Below are 8,437 nucleotides of genomic sequence, written 5' to 3' on the forward strand. Positions count from 1 at the left end.
GAGACCATCCTGGTCAACATGGTGAAACCCCGTCTCTACTAAAAATACAAAAAAATTAGCTGGGCATGGTGGCACGTGCCTGTAAACCCAGCTACTCAGGAGGCTGAGGCAGGAGAATTGCCTGAATCTAGGAGGCGGTGGTTGCGGTGAGCCGAGATGGTGCCATTGCACTCCAGCCTGGGTAACAAGAGCGAAACTCCGTCTCAAACAAACAAACAAACAAACAAAAACCAGAACTCAGCCAGCAGAGAGGAGAAGCAAGCAGCTGGATGTGGGAGACTGCAGGTGGAAGTGGGAGAGAAGCAGCTTGACTTCAGAGGGACAGTTGATGACATAACTTCGGATCCGAATCCAGCTGGAGATGGCTGGACTTCAGGGGGAAAGTACATTTCAGCTCCTTCCGCTCTTCAACTCCCCTTTCCACAGGAGCCACCTCCATCCCCAATGAAATCTCTCACATTTACCATCCTTCAATTAGTTCGTGTGACCTCGTTTCTCCTGGATGCCAGGCGAGAGCTCGAGTGCCACGAGTGAGGATGCAAAAGGCAGTCACGCTGACCTTTTGCCTTTGCTGGCAGAAGGCAGCCACCTCACACGAAAAGGCGGAGGGTCCACTGATCTGCTGATACTTAAGCCGTCTGAGGATGGCAGAGCTAAAAGCACTGTTATGCTCCCTCTGGGGCTTCAGGGATCGCTGGCATCCCCTCAGATGCTGTTGTACGGCTGGCACTAAATGGGCTCCTGCCGGCACCCAAAAGCACTTGTCCCACATTTGTTCAGCTGTGCAACCCCTCCCATAAGAGTTGAAGTGCAGCGGTTTCCAGTGAGTGGAGCTCTTCTCTGCCAGCACAGAAGCGACCAGCTGGTTCCAGGGTTTGTGCAATCCAGTTCCCACCTCGCTTCCTCCTCATGTGCTCCCTACCCGGGAGGAATTGAGAGCTGTGGGCTAAGTGAAGCACCCCTGTTGCAAGTCCCCTGAAGGGGTTAGGGAAATACCCGCTTCGTTAGTGTTTCTGAGAATGGTGGAAGAGATGAAATTTGTAAGACATCCTTCACCTGATACTCGTTCTATCATATAAAGTCAGGACTAGCTACTTATCTACTTATACCGTAAAATTGTTTAATATTGCATAAGGGTCATGTGCCTGATAATAGCCTAGAGGTTGGAAATATTATTTTTTATTTTAAAAACTAATCCCATCATTTTTGCTTGAAAATTACCTAAACATTAATCTAAGGTAGTAGAGTTTTAAAAGGCATTGGAAAGGCACCAGCTGAAAAAAAGACAAAAATATATGATCACTGCCAAAGTACCACTGATATTGGTAACTGGCTTGTCGTCTGTGAAGTAGATGATGACATCCCTTCCAAGATTCTGTCAGCTTCAGAAATGCCAGCAAACTTGATCTGCATCACTGACATTGCTGCTTCGCAAAACACTGATGGCTTTCACAACTTCCACTGTGTTAGATTGTTAGTGTGAGATAGTTTATTCAGGAATACCATGATGGTGTGTGTTACATGAAAAATGATTGTCATGTAATTTGGAGACCAGATTCTGAAGTTACCTAGAGTATTCCTTCTGATGTGATTTCTGAAGTAGGGCTACCATAATTTTTTTTCTTGGCTTCTGTGATCTTGAGTTAAGCAGCTTTGTGTTTCCACTACCATTTCAGAGAAAACTGAAAGAGTTGTATTCTATTTGGCATAGCTCTAAAACTAAAATTGTGAAGAGAAATTACCTATCTGTGCAAACTGCTTCATGACAAGAACTTTACATAATGAAGAAAAATTTCCTGTCCTAAATCTCAGTGAAAAGTTGTACTCACAGACACAAATACAAATGCTCACACAAACTAAAAAAGAGTAACTTTCGTTGAATTGATGTCATTAAAAGATCCCCAAAATAGTTTGTGTAGCTCCTCTGTTCGAAGTGAAACATTCCTGGTTTTTAAGTGGCCAATGTTAATCAAAATCTCTTCGCATTTTTATGCTCATTACTGGAAGCATTCCACACTTGGGCATGATTTAAATTTTCATAAAAGTGCAATGAATCTGGAGTTGGCATTAAAATGTTATTAAGGTGGCAAGTTATGATCAGTGCCTCCTTAGATGGGGTTGCTGATAGGGGTATCCCATTTATTAATCCTAGCAGAGGGCTTGCATGGCTGCTCATTAATCATTTCCTTTTTTATTAAGATGTCTTTTAAGACATAACAGGGGGGAAAAAATGTTGTTCTTTAAAGCTTTGCCTGAATGTCTCAGTCTTGGTGAGCTCAGAGTGACTCTGCATTTACTATACAGATTTGCTCTGCTGGTTTGTCTTTTACTTGCTCTCCAATTATTCTATAATGGCATTTCTCTTCATCTTAGGAATTGTCAAAGTGTTGAGAGTCATAATGATTCTAACATCCCATGTTCAAGGTTGTGAAGTATGCTCAGGTGTAGGGATCTGAAATTGTAAAATTTTTTTAAATCATATTCTCAAGAACTTGTTCAGCTATTGGCAAATTACTCGACATCTTATGCCTCTGTAAAAACCGTGAACATAAGCTCTCAGCACACCATATCAATATAAATAAATACTCATAGAAAAGAAATAGAATCTGTCTTCTGAGTTTCCCACTTCTTTCCATAAATATTTATCCATTTGTTTCACATTTGCTTGTAATAATTCATAAGAACGTGGTAGTGGTGTCCAATAATTTAAGAACAATATAGATAAATTAAAAGTTAATAATATATTTTAAAATTGAGATTGACAATAGTGTCTTGTTTTTTCTTTAAAGAATGGTAAACTGTCACCATCATTTTATGTTAGTAATGGGTTATTTCAGTTCAGGTGCCATAGTGTGAGTAAAGGGCAGCTTAGATTTAGGAATGGATGAAAATAAAGGTGAAAGATACCTTAAGCACCTCAGTCAGTTTGGGAGGTGTATATAAATAATCGAATTACAAATTAAGATGTACATATTGTCAACACTATGATAAAATACACAACAAATAATAAAAAATGGAAAAAGAGCAGAGCTGAAAACATCTATCATAGAGTGTCTGTGTACAAATAAATAATACAAGAAGAATAATTTTTAAGCAAAAAAAGTATGAAACGTATTTAAACATGTTTAAATGGAAAGAGTGTTGGATTTCAGTACCTACTGATGTCGTTGATACAAAATATGCCCTCTACCTCAAAAAGTTAAATATGGAATTACCATATAACCCAACAAATCTACTTCTAGAAATATATTCAAAAGAAATAAAAGGGGCTCAAACAGATATGTGTATGCTGAATTTTATTGCAGGATTATTTATAATAGGTGGAAATAACCCAAGTGAATGGATCAACACAATGTACATACATGTGATGAAATGGTATTCAGTCATAAAAAGGAATAAATTGGTGACACATGTTGCAACATGGATAAACCTTGAAAGCACTGAGTAATAAGTCAAACACAAAAGGACAAAGATTGTGTGATTTTACTTATATAAAATATCCAGAATATAGGCAAACTCATAGAAAGAGAAAAGTAGATATATTAGAGGCGGTCAGGGTCTGAGGATAGGAGCAATGTAAAGTCATTCCTTAATGGACAGAGTTTCTATTTGGGGCAATGAAAAATTTTGGGAATAGATTGTGTCAGTGGTTACACAATGTGAATGCTATTAATGCCAATGAGTTGCACACTTAAAATAGCTAAAATGAAATGTATTGTTATATACGATACATTAAAATATAGATATTTCAATTAATTTTAATAGTTCAGAATATATGAAAAAGGTAACATTCATAGATCTTATCATATTATTATGAAGTACATTGGTATGATGCCTGTCTTTTGGAAAATACAATGTATTTTTAGGTATAGTTTATTAATCCCCATACAAACCATAATTCCATGATTTAAACTTTAGTACTCTAAGGAATTCAGCTATACTGCTGCAGAGAGACAGCATATGAAAGGGCCTGGGGTGGGGTGGGGAGGAGGAGAATAAAGAGAAATAATGTGGAGGACAGATAGAGATTCCGGATCTCTGTATACTCGACAAGGAGTATAGAGTATACGGTTAAAATTGAGATTGACAATAGTGTCTTCTTTTTCTTTCTTTTTTTTTAAATAGGGGAAAGGGCGAACACAGTCCCCCACTACCACAAATTATGCAGTTGAGTTTCCCACATTTGGGGAAATCGCAGGGGTCAGCATATCCGGAGTGCAATGGATAAACCTCGCCCTGGGAAAACCACCTTCGTGATCGTGGTATCTCCCCTGCCAGGTAAGGATAGTGTCTCCTTTTTCTTTTAAAGGATGGTAAAATACCATCATTTTATGTTAGTCATGGGTTACCTCAGTTCAGGTGCCATCATTTGGCTGGTGGAGAGAGAGAGAAAGTAAGTATGTGTAGGAAAACTGAGCTGGCCTCAAATAATGGGTAATGACCTCAATAAATCCACAGAATCATAAAAAATATAATATCATTGTTTTTACCTGTAAATGTTTGCTGTGATTTATTACATAGGAAACAGATTTTTGAAACTGATACATTTACTTCTTTATTCACCCAAAAAATATCTGTTGAGTATCTACTCTATAGAGCATATCTGCAGTTCTAATTCTCACCCCTTTGTACCAAAACTTCCTAGTTATTTCATACCTTTTTTCCTTACCCTTCTTCATAAATTTATGTCCCCTGATCTTTGATTCACAGTCCTTAGCTACAAACTTCTAAATTTTAAATTAAAATCCCTGATCTTTGGAAATGCAGCTGCTCTGAACTTTTAAGAGATAGGAAGTTGTAAATTTAGTTTCAAGCACATTTTTCTAGAAAAATGTCGAAAATAGTTTTCTTCGTCCTTCCTTCTTGGCCCCTCGAAGAGATAAGACACAGAGTTTAGAAATATACAAGTGTTCTGAAAAGAAAATCATAAGAATACTAATTCATGTTAATGAACCTAATCACCTTAGTTTTCTGTTCAATGCTATATCTATTGTTATTTATTTATTTATTTTGATGTACTCTGTTGTTTTTATTAGCGGAAGCAGGGAGGGAGTTGATCACAGACCTAAAAAAAACTGTTTAAGATAAATATGTATGCACATGTATGTGCACCCAAACACACCAAAGCAGACATAAAAAAAAATCTTAGAGAAAAAACAATATTAGTCTCATAGATACATTTTTGAATTATCAAGTTTATAGTCAGTTTACTTTTATAGTTCTGTTAAGTATGTTATGATTTATAGTTCACTAGAGTCTTGCAACAACGATATATACTTAATTAAATTTCTTTTGAAAGTATGCATTTTGAGGTACACACAAATTATTTATATGTATTTGTATATGATAAATAATTTTTGTAAGTAAATATGTTGAAGTAAAGAACGTTCATAGTTAGAAAATCTTTTTTTGTGGTACTACTAAAGCAGAGCCTTTTCCTGCCGATATTTTATTAAATACCAGTGTGAGATACATATTTTTTCAATATGTAATGATAATTATCATTCAGTGAATGCTGAGTTGGAGTTTCTTTTGAATTGTCTTAAAAGTCTTTAACACTTTAGGTAATGTTGAAATCTTCCCACTGACCGTAAATATTCCTTATGTGTCTGGAATTCAACAAGAAGTACTATTGCTTATGTGAGACTGAAGAGAGTGAGCCTTAAAATTCAAAATCATCACAACCAATACTTCTTACTTCTAAAATGATTTCAAAAGTAAATACTTACATAAGTTACAACCAGTTATAAACTTTCTAATTTGTTTGAAGTCTATATTCCTAAGCACATCATGAAAAAAATAGACAGTATTTTCTCAGAACTGTAGCAGGGATAGGAAGAGGAAACTATACAGGTATGTTAAACAACAGTTTATCAAAAACTTGTTCAAATCTAAGCACTATGGTTAGTATCAAAGATACAAAAATAAAATGACATGTAAGAATAACCAATTAGGTATTAAAAATAACTTATAAGGGAGACAAAAAAGTTACATAGATTACTAGAAGATAGGGATACTTGCTTTTGTCAAAGAGAAGTTGAGATTGAATTAATAATGCTGGAGTCAGACATTTCTGTCAACTTTATAGACTAATGTACTTGAAGCAATAATAATTTTATGTACATATCACAGATAGCTCAATTCAATGCATTTTTCCATATGTTATACTGTGTTATCTTCCAGACACCAGGAAGCTCTGGAAGTTACAATGAAGAGAACATAGTCTAGTCATGCTTTGCAATTACTGGTGATTTACATATGACTTTTCTGATATGGTTTGGTTATGTCCCCATTCAAATCTCAACCTGAATTGTATCTCCCAGAATTCCCTCATGTGGTAGGAGGGACCCAGGGACATAACTGAATCATGAAGGCCAGCATTTCCTGTGCTATTCTCATGATAGTGAATAAGTCTCATGAGATCTGATGCGTTTATCAGGAGTTTTTGCTTCTTCCTCATCTTTCTTTTGCTGCCACCAGGTAAGAAGTGCCTTTCACCTCTCGCCATGATTCTGAGGCCTCACCAGCCATGTGGAACTGTAAGTCCAATTAAACCTCTTTTTCTTCCTAGCCTTGGATATGTCTTTATTGGCAGCATGAAAACAAACTAATACAGTAAATTTGTACCACTAGAGTGGAGCATTGCTGAACACATACCTAAAAATGTGTTTTTTAGGTATGTGTTTGCCTTCCAAAAAAAGGCAATTTTGGAACTAGGTATCAGGCACAGGTTGGGACAGTTTGGAGGGCTCAGAAGAAGACAGGAAATTTTGGGAAAGTTTGGAACCTCCTAGAGGTTTGTTGAATGGCTTTGACAAATATGCTGGCAATGATCTGAACAATAAAGTCCAGGCTGAAGTGGTCTCAGATGGTGACATGGAACTTTTTGGGAACTGGAGCAAAAGTGACTCTTGTTATGTTTTAGCAAAGAGACTGGTGGCATTTGGCTCCTGCCCTAGAGATATGTGGCACTTTGAACTTGAGAGAGATGATTTAGAATCTGACAGAAGAAATTTCAAAGTAGCAAAGCATTCAAGAGGTGACCTGAGTACTGTTAAAAGCATTCAATTGTAAAGAAAAAACACAACATAAAAGTTCACAAAATTTGCAGCCTGATGATGCGGTAGAAAAGGAAAATCAATTTTTTGAAGAGAAATTCAAGCTGGCTGCAGATATTTGCATATGCGGCAAGGAGCCAAATGTTAATCCCCAAGATCATGGGGAAAATGTTTCCTGCCTATGTAAGAGAACTTCATAGCAGCCCCTTACAACACAAGCCCAGAGGCCCAGGAGGAAAAGGGATTTTGTGGGCCAGGTCCAGGGTCCCCATCCCATGTGCAGCCTAGAGACTTGGTGGCCTGTGTCCCAGCTGCTGTAACCATGGCTGAAAGGGGCCAACATTTAACTTGGGCTATGGCTTTAGAGGGTGGAAGCTCCAAGCTTTGGCAGCTTCTACATGATGTTGAGCCTGTGAGTGCACAGAAGTCAGTAATTAAGGTTTGGGAACCTCCACCTAGATTTCAGAAGGTTTACGGAAATGCCTGGAGGCCCAGGCAAAAGTCTGCTGCAGAGTGGGGGCCCTCATGACAGTGATAGGGAACAATTTTCATGAGACCCGACGGGTTTATCAGGGGTTTCTGCTTTTGTTTCTTCCTTATTTTTCTCTTGCTACCACCATGTAAGAAGTAACTTTTGTCTCTTGCCATGATTCTGAGGCATCCCCAGCCGTATGGAAATATAAGTCCAATTAAACCTCTTTTTCTTTCCAGTCTCAGGTATGTCTTTATCAGCAGCAGGAGAACAAACCTCTATGTATTTTCACTTATCACTTATTTAAAACATCAAACTTGATAATAAAATGATAAAAATACTTTACAACAAAATTTTCCTGTGTCATAATTCTTATTAATCACTTCAGTTTTCTCTTGTATCCAGGTAATCAATTTAATATACCCTAGGTGCAATCAACAGGATGGAAAACCTATGATTCTATCCCTAAATATCTTAGAATACTACAGAATATCTTTCTTTACTATCTCTTCTTTAACTCCAATTCACACACAGAGAACATCATGTAAAAAACAAACAGATAAACAAAAAGCAAAGAAAACAGCACTGTATGGAGTATATATCAGATCCCATGCAGGACATTTTCCCACCATGAGTCCAAAACTTCATCTATGACAAGGCAAGTCCCTTCCACCTATGAGCCTGTAAAATCAAAAGCAAGTTCGTTACTTCCTAGATACAATAGGGGCACAGGCATTGGGTAAATACACCTTATTTAAATGAGAGAAATTGGCCAAAACAAAGGAGCTATCCCATGCAAGTTCAAAATCCAATAGGGCAGTAATTAAACCTTAAAGTTTCAAAATGATGTCCTCTGACTTCATGTCTTATATCTAGCTCATTTTGAGGTAAGAGGTGGGCTCTCATG

The 8,437-nt window shown here is 37.3% G+C and overlaps 1 non-coding gene across 1 annotated transcript; it reads right to left on the reverse strand.

The window, feature by feature from the left end:
- Positions 1 to 4,122: 4,122 nt before the first annotated feature.
- LOC120365937 (U1 spliceosomal RNA) lies at positions 4,123 to 4,286 on the reverse strand. The gene has a single exon (XR_005580756.1). It is a non-coding gene; the product is annotated as a U1 spliceosomal RNA (small nuclear RNA).
- Positions 4,287 to 8,437: the final 4,151 nt, after the last annotated feature.

The sequence above is a fragment of the Saimiri boliviensis genome, chromosome 1 (assembly GCF_048565385.1).
Source record: "Saimiri boliviensis isolate mSaiBol1 chromosome 1, mSaiBol1.pri, whole genome shotgun sequence".
Lineage (NCBI taxonomy): Eukaryota > Metazoa > Chordata > Mammalia > Primates > Cebidae > Saimiri > Saimiri boliviensis.